The sequence below is a fragment of the Meleagris gallopavo genome, chromosome 1, assembly GCF_000146605.3.
Source record: "Meleagris gallopavo isolate NT-WF06-2002-E0010 breed Aviagen turkey brand Nicholas breeding stock chromosome 1, Turkey_5.1, whole genome shotgun sequence".
Taxonomy (NCBI): Eukaryota; Metazoa; Chordata; class Aves; order Galliformes; family Phasianidae; genus Meleagris; species Meleagris gallopavo.
The window spans coordinates 42016450-42035061 of NC_015011.2; the positions used below are offsets into that span (position 1 = coordinate 42016450).

Consider the following 18612-nt stretch of genomic DNA (forward strand, 5'->3'; position numbering starts at 1 on the left):
AAGTGGTATGAAATGTTGGGCTTAGGGCAGGGGCATCTCGGGGATCTACCAGGGTCACTTAACAACTCGAAATGTTAGACTTTGTGTCAGACATACCTTTTTTGTGTGGTGCATGGACACGACTTAGCGGGCTGGGGATAGGCGTGAGTCCTCTCTGGTTCCATCTTGTGCAGATGCCCATCCACAAGGCAGATAGGAAGGAATAAAGGAGCAGCCAGGTGCCCTGCTTCCATGTGCTGCCCTCCCCTGTGCGGCCTTTTTTTTGAGTTTACTATTTTTCCAGCTGTTTCTACGGCCGTGTGTTGAAATTTCCAGTGCAGTCAGGAAGTCCTGTGTCAGCACCCTCATTTGGGCCGGAGGCTGCGCAATCCAGTCAATAATCTTTTATGTGCAGATCAGTTTTTTTCTTTACCTTTCTTGGTACGACTAACGTGGAGTATAATATAGCTGTTATTTACCTATCCTTGAGTGCATGGCCCTCTTTTCAGAAGACAGAAGCCGGTGAGTACAGGAGTGTGTTTATGTCTGGCTGTGTCCTTGTCTTGCTTTGCTTGTTCCTGTGTATAGCTGGGAGGTAGGGGAGCAGCCGCTGCCATCCATCCCCATAGTCTTCTATCTGCCACAGCTCTTGGTCACTCTTGTACCCTAGCGGTGATCTCTTGCTGGCACTGCCTTCCTGGTCTTCGTTCCAGGTTGCCATGACACCAAGTTCATTCTGGAACACAACCACCCCTATGTGTTCTTGTGACATGACTTTTATAGCTATAGGGTGGTTTCTGGAGCTGGTGGCTGCCTCTGATAATGTGTCCATGACATTGTGGGGCTGGTGCTACTTGGAATGGGGCTGCTGCCTTCTGCCGTCCATGCAATAAAAAATGTGTTAGTGCATAGAGACTGCTTGGTGTGATGTACGAAGAGGTGTTCAAGTAGAAATTCTTACTCAGCCCCTACTACAAGCACCTGCTCTGGGCATCCTAAGCACATGGACCATCTGTTTATCCTGTCTTTTTGCCCTAAGCAATTTTTTTCCTTCAACCCTCAACAGATTTTTTTGTCTAGCTTTGTCTTGAGCACCATCTCCCAAAGTTCTTTCCCTGGAGGCCAATCTGCTTGTCACAGCTTGGTAGAATTTCTTCTTATCTCTCATGGGAATTATTTTGAAAATAACTAGTTTTGGCAAATGGAAAGCAAAAGCACAAATCTGTCCTTTTTATCTCCTGCGGATGAAGTCTAGCTGGGAAATCTACCTAGATGTTTCTGTTTACCCCTATGCAAAATAATGCTACTGCAAACATTGTAAGCAATTTATGCTAGTTAGCTGAAAATTACATTTTTGAAGGAAAGAGAATAATATTAACATGTTTAAAGATTGATTTTGCAGTGTTCTCTGCACTGAGAATGGCTGTCATGTTCTAGCATGGTGAAAGACTGGTTCACAAGCTCCAAGCATGAATTGTCAATAAGGACAATAGATGTGCATACAGACTAAGAATTAATAGGATTTATAAATGCCTTCTACTAAGAACATAATATAACTTTAATTCAGCCTATAAACTAAGCTGGCATGCTGCATGTCTGCTTATATGTGTAAGCACTATAATTGTTTTAATAGAATGGACAGGCAAGCAATTAGAGTTTCATTAAAAAAAAAAAAGTGACTTCCATTTCTCAAGTACTCATCTAAAAAGATTACTAGGATGCTTAGTCCTATATTAATATCTAATTGCATTCACATGACAAAACTATTCTTACTTCAAATCCTTGCAGACTTAATAATTTTTCAGTGCTATATGTATTATTTTTTCCTTCATAAAATGATTATTTAGGATTTGTATTAAATGTGTATTGAAAATATTTATTTTAGGCAGTTTTTAGAGATTCTGTTCTGTTTTGACAATTATTTGTGCAAATTAGCTATAGACAACAAAAAAAACGCTGTTCAGTATTTCATTTTAATGAAACACCATTTTGGAATGATGATTTCAATGGCTTTCCTGGGTTATGCCATGTATCATAGCATCATAGAACAATTTGGATTGGAAAAAACTTTAAAGATCATCCTGTTCCAACCCCCTGACACGGGCAGGGTAGCCAACCACTACATCAAGCATTAGATCAGGCTGCCCAGATCCCCATCCAACCTGGCCTTGAACACTTCCAGGGATGCATAGCTTCTCTGGGCAGCCTGTGTCAGTGCCTCGCCATCCTCTCAGTAAAAAATTTCTCTAACATCTAATGTAAGTCTCCCCTCTTTTAGTTTAAAATCATTCCCATTACTATCACTATCAAACTATGGAAAAATTGGTCCCCCTCCTGATTACAAGCTCCCTTTAAGTACAGGAAGGCTGCAAGGAGGTTCTCTTCTCCAGGCTGAACCTTTCTGTGTCCAGCTCCCTCAACCTTTCTGTGTCAGAGAGGCGCTCCAGCCCTCTGATCATCTTTGAGGCCATCCCCAGGATCCACTCCAACTGTTTCATATCATTCTGGTTTTTAAGGCCTCAGGCCTGGACACAGTACTCCAAATTAGGTCTCATGAGGGCAGAGTGAAGGGGGAGAGTTACCTGCTCTCCCTGCTAGCCACTCGTCTCTTGATGCAGCCGAGGATTCAGTTGGTCTTCTGGGCTGCAAGTGCACTTCTGGCTCAAGAACCACACACATTCAAGACAAATACATTTATTACAATCAGTCTTGAGAAAAATTTGGTGTGCCTCAGGCAAAAACTTAGGAAGAAAAGTAAAAAAGTTTAAGCAAGAAATCTAGTCACTGTTTATCTACACACAGGTAAACATGCCTAACATTCCTTCCGACATCCATTTATCTTATCCATACTGATTCCTTTCTGGTTCTTTATGTTGGTTACTATTTTCTTTTTTATTATTTTTCTTTCTTTCTTTTTTTTCTTTCTTCATTTTTATACTATATTTCCCATTGATTTATAACCAAAAGTCTGATCTCTGGCATAAAAAATTTGCATGCTGAAAACAATGTGAGACAATATGCCACAGGATACTGATGCACTTCACTGATTTCTACAATAAGAATCAAAAGGATTAATTGTGTAACAATTCCTTCAGGTCCTTAGGTTACTGTAGCAGGTGCTATTTTATCTGTAAATTCCAACAAAAAGTGATTTTCCTGCAATGTCAGACTGTAATGATGGGAAAATTACAATGCTTGGAATATTTGTACAACATGTGTCATATAATTTATTTCTATAGGCTAGACAAGAAAGTGAAGAACCCATAGCAGATTGTGCTGTTTTTGGAAACAGAGGAAAAATATAAGTATACATGCTTCTAATGAATTTTGTACAGTGTTGATTTTTGTATTTATTCTGATCTAAGTACAGTGCTAGTCCACTGTAATTCTGGGCAGTAAAAATATGTCCGTTAATGGAGTCAAATTCAAAATATTGGTGATAGGATGGAAAGAAGAGATGCTTTTGCCTGATTTTTCTAGTATCTGTCTGTGTGTACATCTCTGTACATCTATATATTCATGTGGACAAATTCAATCTCTATTTTATCTTTGGTATAAAACATACATGGTAGAATGTATTTGTTAATTAATGGAAAATACATTAGATATTTGCCTACATCATGTGTCTAAAACTCAAAAGAAATAACAGAAAGGAAAATACCCTTTCCAGGCTGACCTCCTGTGCTTGTCACCGTGGTATTTCAGTATGTTCACAAGAACATTGCTGCATCTGTTTTCCCTCACACATGGTTCTTCATTCTTATTCTTCCTTCTTTTCCTGTGCAAGAGTTAGGGGATGGAATTGGATTAATTTCTATAAGTTGTTATAAAGTGGCTGGAGTCCCTAGGTTTGCTCAGCTCAGAGCATAGGAGCTGAGGGCCTCATGGTGGCTGCAATGAGCTATCTGACAGCAAAAGGGCCTAAAGGAAGGGTCAGGTTGGCTGGTAGGCTAAGGTTCCTCACTGGGGAATGGTTGGGCCCTGGCACAGTCTTCCCAGGACAGTAGTCATTGCCCTGAGCCTTGAGTTCAAGGAGTGTTTGAGCAGTGTTCACAGACATATAGTTTGCAGTTTGACTGCCCCTGTGTTGAGCTAGGAGTTGGACTCAATGATCCTTATGGGTCCCTCCCAACTGAGGATATTCCATTTTTCCAAAATATGCAATGCAGTTTTCAGTATGAGTCATATCAAGAAAAGACACCTTTCATTTTGACTGTAGAGAGCTTAGTTCTTGTGAGAGTAGGGTCTCATAGACTTTCTAGGATGTATAAAAAACATGAAATTGGGTACAATAAGGACCTTCAGGATCTGATCATCATAAAATCTGTTTGTGGAAATTACATTTTGCAACAGTGACACTGTTATATTCCTAATGTCATGGCAGTGTTAGAGTATGCTCAGCTCTGAAAACAAACTGGGAAGACCAGTAATGCCTCCTTCACCCAGTATTAGCCACACAGGTCTCTCTCTGAAGTGTAGCTAGCTGAAGAGCATCTGTTTCTTATGTCCCAGATGGTTCTTGTACAATCCCTATAATTTCTCCTACTTCCTTCCTGCTTTTCCTTCCAAAATGCCATTGACTATGAATAACTTAATTTGCCTGCCAGAGTTCTCTATCACTTTCCCCAGCCTAAAGAGAGTAACTTTCTAACACTGTGTTTCAATGTCTTCTGGCAGAATATTTTCCATCTGCTTTTTAGATGTGTGAGTGTGGGAGGGGCAGAGGAGGCTGGGATAGTGAGGGTGGTGTCAAGGAAAGACGCCAAAACTTACTGCTCTTGCTGAGAAGATTTACTGCTTCCTTTTTGTTTCCACAAGGCCTGATGCACTGCTCAACATCCCCTAGGTGTGGCTGCTGTTCCTCCCTTTTCCCTGAGGTAAGGATAAAAAAGAAAGGAGAAGAAGAAATGAACTCTTCTATTAGATAACTTCCAGAATCTATTGGGATTGGAACAATCTGTTAAATAAAACTTTCATCTAGTTATTCTAGGATTCTTATCGCAGCTTCCAATGTAACTAGCACAAAAAGTGTTTGAAGTAGGAGTGGACAGAAGGAGCTGAGCAAGAACATGCATCTCCAGAAGGAAAAGGAACTGGATGCCAACCCCATCAAAGAAGATCATTTATGGCATTGCTCTTGTGAACTGGGAGGACGAGGAGTCTTCTGGTTATCACAAAAAGAAAACAATAGCAACAGTTTTTCAATATAATATTAAGAGGAACAACACAAGTTTATCTGTCGTGAATTTTAAGGATTCATGTTTTCTGTGGAGATAGACATACAATCAGAAGTTTTCCTCCATTTGGGCTGAGAGGAGCTGATAAATCTTCCCTTTCTCTACATATGACTTTGGAGCAGTTTTCTGGGATGTTACATAAACAATGGGAAGCTGTAAGAAACATCCTGAAGTAGCCTTTAGGATTACACTGCAGTACAGTTATGTAATAAGAAGCAGCTACTTTGATTAGCTTGTGAAATTCAAGAAACATGACAGCAGGCATTATGCTTAACGTGGAACATATTAATGATGGATTAAATAATACAGTATCCTGTTCTCCTAAAACAGCAACCAGAGAGTTTGATGCCTGTGGCTCTGCCTAACGGGGTGAACCCCATCACATCCAATCATGTGTACTAATTTAGGCTGTACAGGGCCTTTGTGTAAATGGGGTCCTCTCAGAAACCCCATTCTCCTTTGACACAAGACAAGGAAATGAACTTGTTCTGTGGAACACTATTAGATCATGGAAACAGAATGAAAAGAGCTTTGTGCAGCTCTGGTGTTGCTGGTGCATAACATGTAAAATGGCTGATCATTGTTCGGTTTTCTTTGAAATCTTGTACATTTATTTCTTCTGAATTCTGTTAAACAGAGTAGTATTTCATCAAGTTACGTATTTTGACAGTGGATGACTGACTATTAAATATAGCAGTGCTTTATCCAGATAAAATATTTTCTTTAGTAGGTAATAGCTATAGCCTATCTGTGTGCTTGAGAGGGAACTGGACAAGAATTTCCCATCATCACTGAGATTTTCATAGAAAAAAAAGGCCTGTTTTAATCTTTCTTTTTTCACTGTTCTTCTACTTTCTAAGAATCATTGGAGCTGAATTAGCATGTTTTCCATTACGAAGTAGTGAATTTATTTGATTATATCTTTTTTGTTAATGTTATATTGCAGATATTTTAAAGCTTTCTTCCTCTGTAGTTTTGTGTTTGAACAGTGAAAATCTATGTGCATCTTCCTGATTAATTTATAGTATGTTAAAGTTAAGAAACAATTTGAATGGCAATTCAGAAGAACCTTATGTGCTGCTGAAGTTAGATCATTATTCTATGTACTTTGCAATATGTAAAAGGCAAAGGCTGAAATCTACATCTTTGTTCTATCCTGCATTAACTTGTATAGTTCTTCTCTTTTTTTTTTCTTCCTTTTAAGCATATGCCACCAAGCATGATAATGAACCAGTCAAAGAATCTGCTGTACTAACGGTTAATGAGAATTCAAAGAGATTTATTTAGCCTAGCATCATCATTTCAGTGAAGATTCAAAGAGGATTAATTTGATTTATGTCAAAATGGAGGAATCTTTATATAATCTGCAGTCAAACTTTCATGAATATATTTATGCAGTCTCACTGCATTCTTCAAATTCATGTGAAAGAGGCTATGGAAGAAGAAGACAATATTTATTTATATGCAAATTATTCTTTTTGTGTAGAAAATCTATTTCAGGTTTCAAATCTGTTTAATATCTCTGCAATGCTTGAGAACTTACAGGATTAAATTTGGAGATACAGAAATCATTGATTATTATATGTGATTTTAATGGGCTACAGAATTCATCTATGAAAGCTAATGGGCAGACACAACTACGGAAAACTGTACAACATAGTATTTAAGGGCACTCTACCATGCCAAATCAGCTTTTTTTTTTTTTTTTTTTTAAACTGGGATACATATCACATACACAGCATAAACGTAAGTGTATCATCAACAGTTCATCTACTCTCTTTTGTAAAGGCTGCATGACTCATATCTTTCTCATACCCAAGTAAAAGATTTGCCCTAATAGCATCTGTACGCTGCACTAAAATCTCACTAAACAATAGTATGTATGGAAGAGACATCTGATTCCAGTACCAGCCGGATGTGTAAACAAATCACTGTTCTTCAAACACCATATGATTACCATTTCCAAGAACTTTACAGGGCATCGTGAAGTGTCTTTTCATATGCTATTTCCATAGCCCTTCATGCACTGCTGCTTTTACACAATGACCCAATATCCTGCTTGATATACTGTGAGTCACAGATGGCTTTAGTACAAAAAGCCTTACATTGAGCCATTTTCTTTACATACACATTGAAATCCAAATTATTCATAAGTAACTGTACTTTTGTTAGACAACTTGTGCTACCTAAAGTACAAATTCTTTAGATTACTCATGCGAGACCAGAAAAGAAAGAAAACATTGCATGCAGTATCAGATGGCCTGACCAGCCTTCATTGGTCCTTCTCCCTCTATTTCTTCTTTTCTTTTTTCCTCCTTTTTTTTTTCTTTTTTTTTTCCTCTCCTTTCCTTGATTTGTTTTCTAGTAGGGTTTTTAAAGCAAGAGGGGAAAAGTATGTCTGATGAACATGAATGCAGCCCTTTGGCCTGGAGCTCTTTCCAAGGCTTTAGTTAGGTATATTTATTACTGACAGTGGATGTTAAGTCAAGAGCACCTATGAGAAGAAAAAGTGCTTTACTAGATCCAAGCAGCTACTGATAACTAAGGTTAACATTTAGAATATGTAAAGTTTCCAATTTATATGCATGTACTTTGCCATATAATGTGAAGAAAATGGTAGAGTTAGACCTTTTTGCACTTTTTTAAAATCCTTTTCTCATTGACTTGAGTGCCTAGACTTATTTTTCACTTTAGTATTCTTTTATGGTCAATAAGAACATTTGTTACAATACTTCCTTTCTGAAAGGCCTCTCAGACTCTCTAACTGTGGTTAATGTTCTCTGTCAGACATCATGTTCTACACATATTAATAATATTATGCCTCAGTGATAAGGCCTTAATGTCACTTGCTGTCCAACCTAATGTGTGGATCATGCACATAACTATTTAATTGTTCAGAATGAACCTTAGTCTGAGCATTGTCTTGAAAAAATATGATAGGGAAAATCATCCCTTTTAAACCTACCTTAATTTTCAGTGTTCACTTGTATTTACTTATTAAACTGTGAGAATATAGACGTGCAGTGATGCAGCATTTTTGACCAGGAGACCTTGGAAGAACTGTAAGTATGTGAAAATGATTAAAGACTGAACTAGCACAGCTGCTGTGGTCATCCAAAGACATTCTGCAACGTATTAGTATGAACAAAGTTTGGTGAGCTATGTACACTGCAAAAATTCCATGAGAAATTCATGGGGAAAAAAAAAAAAAAGTGAGGAAAAGGCTGTGTTGCCTTTTAGTTTTAGTAAGGCATTCAACATTGTTTCTCATGGTATGCTCCTGGAGAAACAGGCTTCTCATAGCTGGGACAGATGTACAGTTCTCTGGGTAAACGTTCTCCAGTTGCATTCCCCAGGGCTTGCATTGCGGCTACTTCTGCTTAACATTTTTATCAGTGTGGACAATAGTATATGGAGTCCTTTCTCAATAAGTCTGTAGATTATACTAATTTAGGTAGCATTGCTGATATGCTTGAGGGTAGGAAGGATCTTCAGAAGGATGTGGGTAGGCCAGATCTATGACTCATGTCCAGTCCCATGGCCTCCAAAAAGACTCAGTGCTGGGTGCAGCACTTCTCTCCCAGCAATCCCATACAGCAGTATGGGCTTGGGGAAGAGAGGCTGTTAAGTCTGGCAGAAATGGATCTGGAGGTGCTGGTTGACAGCTGGCTGAGCATGAGCCAGCAGTGGGCTCAGGTTGCCAAGAAGGCCAACAATATCAGATTGAATCAGAAACAGTGTGGACAGCAGGGTTAGGGAAGTGATTGTGCCCTTGTACGCAGTGCTAGCGAGACTGCAATTTGATTACTGTGTTCAGGACCCGTAGGCCCTGCACTGCAGTAGGGATACCTGTTTGTCTGTCACATCAAGCAAAAGTACTGGCTGTGGTGGATTTAGACCTACCCACATACTGACTGTTTTGTGAAGGAGTGCTGATGGGTGCTTTAGCAGGGCAAGTTGATCACCTGTGGCTGAGACCATGCTCCATCCTTACTGGCACCAATCTGGGTCCTTCTCTACTCTCTAGCCCTCAGTCTTTACAAAATGTACAGGAACGTGATATCTTTGAGACCTTTACTTTTTGTCATATCTTATTGTAACTGGCTAACTAATTAAGCAGTAATTATGTGGTACTGACAGAGGGATTCAAAGATCTTATTTACTAAATACAGCTAAAAATTAAAACAATGTTCTGGGAGCCAGTTTCAGCATGGCCTCAATTAAAGGGTCACTTTGGTGTACAGTATATACATACCAGATCCTTTTAATATGAAGAAAAGAAAACTAGATTTAATTTCACAGAAACAAGAAAATTTAAAACCTGCTCAGAGTAGTTAATATTGGGTTGGACTAAGCATTGACTGCTACAGCAAAATGCAGGTTCTGTGCTCAGTCAGTTGAGCTATTATAACTTTGTTACATAAAGCCAGGTCATATGAATGTGATGCCATTTAATGTGATAGGTTATAAAATCAGCTGTGAACAAAAATCCATTACAACTTCCCATTCTTGCCTTGACAATGAATAAAAATCTTTGTAGTGGTTTGCATTATCTTTGCTCTGAACATATGGTGATAAAATTTTCCATGTTAAAAGAAATAAATTACTCTTTTTTGATCCAAAATGTGATTTCAAACAACAGCCACCTATATTCCATTAAGCTATAATGTTTATATATTACAGATACAACAAAATTAAGTTTAAGCTATATAGCCTACAGTCAGTAGGATGGTAACAGTATGGGGCTCAGCAAAACCTAACTACACACATATAATTTGCTTTGTCAGTTTTTAATCTGTCATTAAGACCAACATTTTCTCTGCAACTTGTACTTGAATTAGCTACTATAGTGCTAAGTCAGAATATTTCCCATCATATGCATAGCAACAGAATTGTAATTAGTAAAAGAAAAGATGGAAAAGCCCCCAAAAGTTTGTGCCTTTTCCTGCTAGAGAGCAATTGAGCAGAGGAAAGAATATCTTCACAAATTAGACAGTGCTATGACTATATAAGAAAAGGTCCTCCCTTTTATTATGTTGTTTCACTACTGTGTGAGAGAAGTGGTAGATTCTCCTCAAACATATCATCCATGCTTCCAAACCTGAGATTCGTGTCCTGTGAGATGAGAAGCAAACATTATGTAACTGAGATCACTCCCTAGAGTGACTAAAAAGAATCACATCAGTTTCCAGAAGTCTGGAAATAAAATCTTAAAATAAAACCTTTCTTTCTCTGCATGGCAGAAAGAGACAAAGAATAACCATTTCATAAAGAAAAGAAACGTGACTGCATTATAGAGACCTTGGAGTTTTTTGAGGGAACTTACCATAGACATTGCTTCCCCTCCACCCCCCCAAAAAAAAAAATCAGATGTAGAACATTTCTGCAGGCCTTTTGGAAAACAAGTGACCCGAAAATAAATAAGTCACCATAATGAAAGCAACATTCTTAAGTCAAGCATGAGCTCAAGCTTTTTCAGTGGCTATTCACAGTAGTATTTTAAATATTTTCTGATCATGTGCCATGAAAGGAGTCATGTCCTTCTCTAAGAATATATGCAGTGAGCTCAGTTTTATGAAATATTTAACATGCTTCTATGCTATGGAAAGGATACTATATAAATTACCAGTAGAGAATATCATCCAGTTACTCATCTCTTGATCTTTCTTTTATAATATACTGTGGATGGTATCAAGATCTAATATTTACAATCTATTCTTCTTCTAGATGTAAGAAATGAGACATAAGTTCCTAGGTACGGAGATTTGCTTAGCAAGTATGTCAGGCTTCCCACATAATAATGTTCCTTTGACTTTTAGACTGTGGCTCCACTTTCAAAAAGCATATGCTGCACATGGAGATATTTCATAACTTTTTGGAAGTGAAATGAAAGTGTATTTTAAGATTTTAAAATGTCAGGAAATCCTGATTTTTTTTTTAATCTACTAAACCATTGCAAAGGAAAAGGTTCACAGCTGCAAATGGAATGTGTTGTATAATTCAGTGATTCCTGGGAATAGGAAATCAGATGTGTAATTTAAACCTTTAGATGCCAGCCAATCTCTCACAGACAGATTCACTCATGTTAGAAAAGACCTTCAAGATCATTGAGTCCAACCACAACCTAACCATACTACCCTAACTAACAACCCTCTGACAAATATGTCCCTGAGCACCACATCCAAATGGTTTTTAAACACATCCAGGGATGGTGACTCAACCACCTCCTTGGGGACCCTATTTCAGTACTTAACAACTTCTTCTCCAAAGAAGTTTTTCCTGATATCCAACCTAAACCTCCCCTGGCACAACTTAAGGCCATTTCCCCTACTCCTGTCATCTGTCACCAGTGAGAAGAAACCAATCCCACTGTCTCTGCAATCACCTTTCAGATATTGGAAGAGAGCAATAAGGTCCCTCCTCAACCTCCTTTTCCCGACTAAACAGCCCCAGTTCCTTGAGTTGCTCCTCGTAGGGCATAATCTCCAAGCCCTTCACAAGCTTTATTGCCCTTCTTTGGACCTGCTCCAGCACCTCAATTTCTTTTTTGTACTGAGGTGCCCAAAACTGAACACAGTACTCGAGCTGAGGCCTCACCAGTGTTGAGTATAGGGGCAGGATTAGTTCCCTAGCCCTGTTCACTGCACCATTCCTGATACAAGCCAGGATCCTGGGCGCACTGCTGGCTCATACTCAGCCAACTGTCCATCTGTCCACCAAGATCCCTTTCCATCAGGCAGCTTTCCAGCCACTCCCCAAGGCTGTAGGGTTGCCTGAGGTTGCTTTGACCAAAATGCAGGACCCGACGCTTGGCCCTAATGAAACTCATACAGTTTACCTTGGCCCATCAATCCAGTCTGTCCAGGTCCCTCTGTAGTGCCCTTCTCCCCTCAGGCAGATCAACATTCCCTCCCACCTTGGTGTCATCTACAAACTTACTGAGGGTGCACTCAATCTCCTCATCAAGATCATTAATAAAGATGTTACATAGAAGCGGCCCCAGTAGCAAGCCCTGGGGGACACCACTCATGACCAACCATCAATTGGATTTGATTCTGCTGAGCACAACTCTTTGGGCCCAGCCATCTAGCCAGTGTTTCACCCAGCAGACTCATTAGCACTATTCAGGTAGCTTTAACAGGGTGTGATTGATCAGCCCTGCCCTGCTGCCAGTAATGCTGGCACCACCCTCGCCCCATTACCATGCCGCTAACAGGTGCCCCCGCACTTATTACTCTCTTTACATTAACAACAACTTTTCTAAATGCGTTGTCCCTTAAATGGGTGGCTTACGGTTTCTCCACGTTTGCCCGACCCACGTGATTCACACACCCTGACTCCTCCTCTCCGTCCTGGCGAGCAGCGATCGCTGCCCTCCCGGAGGCTTTCTCTAGGCGAGGGTGCGTGGATGCAGAGCCGTTGCCCTGGCAACGCTCACGCCTCGTCAGCTGCTCTCGCTAGAGCTGCCAGACTGCTCCGTTATCTCGGGGCTCCCTGGATGAAGGAACAGACCGAAACCCCCCCTATACCTCGCGATCATTCGCTGCGGTTCTGCCCGGGACAGCTCGGAAGCAGCTAACCTTAGTGATCAAGGGCTTCATTTGGGTTTGTGCCCGTTCAAATCTCCCGCCGTTGCCCTGGCAACGCTCGCGTCACGTCAGCCGCTCTCGCGAGAGCTGCCAGGCTGTTCCGTTATCCCGGGGCTCCCTGGGTGAAGGAACCGACCGAAACCCTCCTGTGTTCTGCGATCAGTCGTTGCGGTTCTGCCCAGGACGGCTGCGAAGCAGCTAACCTCGGCGACCAAGAGCTTCTTTTTCTCTCTAAGGGGAACCGAGAACAACCTGAATTTCCGTTTACCTGAGCTGTATTTGCAACGATTACCTTACTCCCCCAAAATAACCCAACTAACTTAAACATACAAAATATTCTCCTCCAGTCCCTTTAGTCAACCCAGATCAGGAAGGCAAGCATGTATTTGTTTTGCCTTTATCTACTTTTTTTGTCCCTTCTGGAGTCCTGTTTAACAAATACTGAGTTACTTTCAGTGTCTTATATGATTGGTGGTCTTAGTTAATTGAATGTCACAGTAAAATGTGACATTTGTTCTTCTGCTACAGGTGCTACAGGCTTCAACTTTGTGACACAGCGCTGGGAAGTGATTGGTGGTTCATGGAGGCAAGAGGGTGTGTAGCAGTTCCTTGGATGAGATATTTACGCTGTGGTTTCCAGGGATTCAGGTCTGACAATCCTAGTGTTCCTGTTTAGACTTAAACTTCATGTTTCCCTTTTTCAGAAAGATTGGATGCTGGCAGCACAGGAAACAGTAAGAAGTGGGTAAGATTCTGAATCCACGCTTTCTCACACAGTCTCTGTCCCCTTCTTTCCATTTGTAGTGGAGGTCATGCCCAGACAAGTTCACTATATCAATGGTGAAGAAGTTGCGTGGCAATTTCAAAACATTTCCTGGAGCAAGAGAATGAACAACATATTGAGATACAAATATGAACAGCAAAAATGGTATAACATTTTATAAAGTGAAACAAAGAATAATCCAGATTAACATCATTAAATTTTGTTTTTTCTTTTTTTCTTTTTTTCCCCCCACTCTGTTCTTCTTACTTCAGACTCATCAGAGATAGTAAAAAGCCACTTTTTCTACAAGATCTCAACCAGTCAGTTTGGAAAGTAGCATTGGTAGCATCACCATCAGTGACAGCATCTTCATTACATTTGCACAAAAAATCCACAACTGAAACCTTTTGAATCAGTAAGAGTGTCAAGCAGACAGCTCAGGATTGCTTTTATTGAGCAGAAATGCCACTTCACTCAGAAGTTTCAGGTCTATTATTTGACCCTATTTTAGAAAGGAACAGGTAGTGATCTGGGTCAGCCTGAAGGGTATCTCCAGACTAGTGAAATTCTAATGTCTGCTTTCTTTCTATGAGTCTGCTTTTTCTCTGGGATGATCCGGAGTGAATTATCTCAAGCAATTACTGTATTTGAGAATAGTTCATTACACTTTGAATAAAAAATAACAAAAAAAAATTAATTATAGTTTCCACTCTTATTATTTCTTAGCTCTATTGATGTGTTGAAGTGAGATCTTTCTTCAAGTCCTGTTCTAATAATGCTAGATTTTACTGTGGCGTTAACAGTTTAAGATTGCTTTCATCTCCCTTTCTTCTCTTGCTTTATAATGCGTACAGGAGACCTGACACGGATTATCATATGCACTTCTTATTTATGATCTTTCTATTTCTGTAACATACACACAGACAGTAATATAACATAAAGCTTATCTTATTTTTGATTGTTCATAGCTTCCTATCTACAAACAGGGAAAACTATATGCTGTGGGAAATAACAATCATCTGTCAGAACATTTTTTTAAAAAACGACACCCAGGACATTTCCTACTATTTATTTCCACCTGTTTTGGCAATATGAAGAATATTGATGTGAGAAACTGTACTAGTGTGTTCAAAATATGTTTAGGTCCACTCTCAGTCAGACTGAAAATAGAAAACATCCTTACTCAGAACCATCAATATCGGCCAGAGGTTTGTTCCTTAAAATTTCTCAAAACTGAATCAGTTTCCACCAACTTAGTGGCAGTTTTTGTCACTTGTCTTGTGCAATACTGAGATACTACATTTCTTTAAGAATTGTACCCCTCCTGCTCTCAGCCTCTATCCAAATGAAAAGTTTCTTAAACAATGTTAGTCTGATGAGATTCCTCTTAATAGAAAGTAAATTATTGACACCCAATAAAAAGAAAGGTGTTACTGTTCACATTGTATTACCACTATTTTCAAGCTGTTGTTTTTCTTTTCATTTTGGAAAAAAAAAAAAAAAAAGTATTTGTTTTGCTGTTCAACAAATGTTTTACTCTTCTTCTTTTTATTTTTAAAAAATATATCACTTTTCATTGAATGTATTTGCATTATACAACAGGTCTTTTACCCACAAGGGTACCAAATAAGGAATTTTAGAGGGCATACTTTCTGCTTTACTTTAGTGAGGTTAAACACTTTTTGGAATTCGGCTTAGTTGACCAAGATATTTTTGTTCACTTACAAATAATGTGATGTGTGAATATATTTATTTCAGTGAAAATAACAACCATTACTCAAACAGTAAGGACTACACATACAACATTGGAAACATTGCTTAACTATGTTGTGATAATGAAAACTTTGAAAGCTTATGTGCCACATTTGGGAAGGCCACGTAAATCACTAAAGCCCAGCATTGTAATGAGCAATAAAAGTGCTTCAGATAAGACCAATCACATTTTCTGAATACTTTATACTAATTTGTAGTCTCGCAAATGTGGCTCTCTGTATGGAGAGAAAAATAGAGTTCCTTAGAGTGACAAACCTATTTAATAACTGTCTATATATAAATTTACCTGGTTATTTATAAAACTATATAAGGTTTCTAAACTATATTTGTATCTCTTTCTCTCAGCAACCATGCCTTCTGCTATTTTGAGGTGATAGTTGATATCCAAATAAATCCTATTTGCTATATAAAGCTCATCTTTATTTTTGATCTTTCAGAATTGACGGCTGTGGGTCTTGTCAGTTTGACCTTGAGAAGACCTTCTACTTGCCACACAGGACAATACAGATCAGTGTCTTTGGTTATGGTATACATTGTATACTTATGAAAGGATAACAGAAGTCAGCAATCGTGGATGAAAAATGAATTCAAATTGAAGGCTTTGTAAAATAAATGAAGAGTGGAAAATGCATTCTGTGCGGGTGGACAAAAAAATCAGGAATGATGGATTCTGACCCTTCCACAGATTTCCTGGAGCCCAAAGCTCTTCAAATGGGCACTGCTCATAAATATCCAGCTTACAAGTATCAGTGTGGGACCAGAATAATTCTAGTCTTAAAATCCAATGCTTGGTTGCAAATTGTCCTCATCACCAGCTGAAGCTAATGGAAGTGACAAACATTCAGTACAACCGGAAACTGGAGTTCCTTTCAAACATGATCTGCGGTAATTCTGCTGTGGTCAGGCTCTGAAAAGCACTTGATATCTTCTCAGAAATATGCTACAGAAAGTAGTGAAAAAAGAAAAAAACCCACTCTTTCGAAAGATGAATTAAATCATGGCTAAATTCTATATCTATTGAAAAAAAAACAAAACAAAACAAAAAAAAAACAAAAAAAACTGAGGAAACTTGAAGGAACCTTGAAGTGTGAGGTAGTAATATAGCTAGAGAGCAAGAAGTCTCAACATCTCAGCTCCCCGTGGACTGACTGCAAGATGGTACTGTTCTTTAGCAAAATCATCACAAAACTATGCTCTCAGCTTACTCCACTGCTGCTACAGACATGATTTGAACAGCCTATTTTGGACTAATTTTAATAGACCAGATTGTGATAATGATATCATTGTGGATGTGTGGATGCTTTAGTGTCACAAGAATCAGTTCTTCTCATCATAACAAGAAGTTACTTTGATCTCACAGTATAGAAATACTGCTGAAGACCATTGCAGAATCTCATTATTTTCTGTTGGGAAAAATACATGCATACTGAAATGGGTGCTTCAGTGGAGATGTTAGTGAGCTATAAAGTCTTTTCTGTTATTAGTTGTGCCAGGCAAGCTGTTCATGTAATACAGGAAGAAAGTACAGCATTACTTACTGTGCTTTACTTTTAGCGTCAGGATTTTCTGTTCATCTGCTGCTATATATGTATATATTTGACCGTGAATTACATTTGAGGAAATAAACTTTGTCAAATACTGGAATAAGTTGCTCAGAGAATCTTGGTTCTTGGGGATGCTCAAATCTCAGAATTTAACAACTTCTATGATTTTAAAGGCGGGGGGTAGATTCTATGTCTAAGGAAAAGATGTAAAAGTCAGAGTGAAAGCCAGTGTAAAGAACAAGATAAATATCAGTACTGTTTAGTAAATTACAATATACCACTGAACAAGGTAGCCCATTTTCTAAAAGATTTCCTAAACAGCAGTGCAAGACATATTTAAAAATATTTTCCCATGAGGTTAAAATTAATTTTTCCACTTCCTGCTTCTTAAGTATTCACTTCTTGAGTATTCACTTTGGTTTATACTCATCTCTAAAAGTACATTATTAATTAAATAAGAACACCTAACGAGATTGGATTTTCAGCTTCTAAGCAAAGAGTAGGTTAGTGTCCGTTTTAGAGTTCCTAATGTTTTTTTTCCATGCAAAACAATAAAGTGGAAATGAAAATTATTGAAGAGCTGCATCATCTCAGGGATGCCATAAATTTTAAGTGCTGACTCTGGCAGAGGCACAATAAAGAGAAAGTAAAAAGCATATTAAATATCAACTAGAATGCATCTGTGTAGTAAGATATTGCTTTACTGGGGAGAATGAGATCAACAGGTTGGGTTTTTTTTTTGGCAAAAAATTACCAAGATTGGTCATCTGTGCTCCCTGTTCATTGTCTATATTTACGGTTCTCCACCAGCTCCCTCCCTCTCACAGAGCAACAAGCACATGTTTTTCCTTGGAGCAACTTTCCCTGCAGATATTTCCTTGGCACTAAAACTGCAAACGAAAAGGCTGTATTTCCAATGATTCTCTCTTTGCCGATCCTACCCAGATTAAAGGAGGAAAGTTTCTCTGGGTCAAGTAGGAAGAGGAGGAAAAAAAGAAAAGGAAAAAAAAAGGGAGCAGGGAACTGGACAGGAAAAACTGAAAATCTTGAAGGAAGGAAAGGAAAGTTAGAAGACATTCCTTCTCTTTCCTCTCTGCCTGTTGGGACTGAACTCAACAAACCCAAATCTTAGTTTCTCTTATTTCTAGAAAGAAACCATATTGCCCATGTGTCCCCTGCTCATGGCAGAAGCAAAGATGAACAGGAGATCTTTTCCCCTTGCTACAAGTTTCTGTATTAGCTCATGCTGCAAAGGTTGTTCAGAATATTTTAAGGCTCTATTCCTGCTGACAATCTGATTATTAGAATCTTTGTAGTTTCATGAGATGAGGCCTTGAACCTTGTTCCTTGTTAAAAACGGTGGGAAATTCATCTCAAAAGTCTTGATCTCAACAATTATGTTTTTGAAGTTGTATCGACATTTGGTGGTTATGTAACCCTCTCTCTAGCATGTGTGCCATTACAAGTTGAAAAGGTAATGACATCTCTTCTCTTCCCTAGTAAAAAGCTCACCAGACTTGAATGCTATGACTGTGTAGACTACTCTAATGCAGACAGACTTCCTTTGTATGATTAAGAAAGTTAGATTTTGTTATGAACTTATGTTTTCCTTCCACTATCTTTATTTTTCTATAGAAGAAAAACAGGATTGAATATTTTTAAGTCTCAAGAAATTATTCAAAATGATTGTTGACAGAATCAAAGCACAGTTTACTACAAAAAATTGC

The 18612-nt window shown here is 38.7% G+C and overlaps 1 protein-coding gene and 2 long non-coding RNA genes across 8 annotated transcripts in view; 1 reads left to right on the forward strand and 2 right to left on the reverse strand.

Moving 5' to 3' along the window:
* Positions 1-1006, reverse strand: part of LOC109366575 — an 8553-nt gene extending 7547 nt beyond the window's left edge. For 2 of the 4 annotated variants that reach the window (XR_004160061.1, XM_031553855.1), the window contains exons 1-2: positions 459-1003; positions 97-360 (exon numbers count right to left, since the gene is read on the reverse strand). The gene's annotated coding sequence lies outside the window, so the exon portion shown is untranslated. Of the gene's footprint in view, positions 1-96; positions 361-458 lie in introns of all 4 variants that reach the window. The other 2 variants (XR_004160063.1, XM_031553849.1) reach the window with 2 other exon arrangements.
* A 1439-nt stretch (positions 1007-2445) lies between these two features.
* Positions 2446-12880, reverse strand: LOC116216172. Of its 3 annotated transcripts, none has more exons than XR_004160071.1 (4): positions 12510-12786; positions 4753-4851; positions 3656-3757; positions 2446-3029 (listed from the first exon to the last, which is right to left on the reverse strand). It is a non-coding gene; the product is annotated as an uncharacterized LOC116216172 (long non-coding RNA). The 3 variants fall into 3 exon arrangements; XR_004160070.1 differs by lacking the exon at positions 12510-12786 and adding an exon at positions 12797-12880 and having other exon boundaries at positions 2447-3029; positions 3641-3757; XR_002112952.2 differs by having other exon boundaries at positions 2447-3029; positions 3641-3757.
* Positions 12881-13307: 427 nt separating this feature from the next.
* On the forward strand, positions 13308-17856 carry LOC109366581. Its single transcript, XR_002112953.2, has 3 exons — positions 13308-13399; positions 13510-13550; positions 15779-17856. It is a non-coding gene; the product is annotated as an uncharacterized LOC109366581 (long non-coding RNA).
* The last annotated feature ends 756 nt before the right edge of the window (positions 17857-18612 follow it).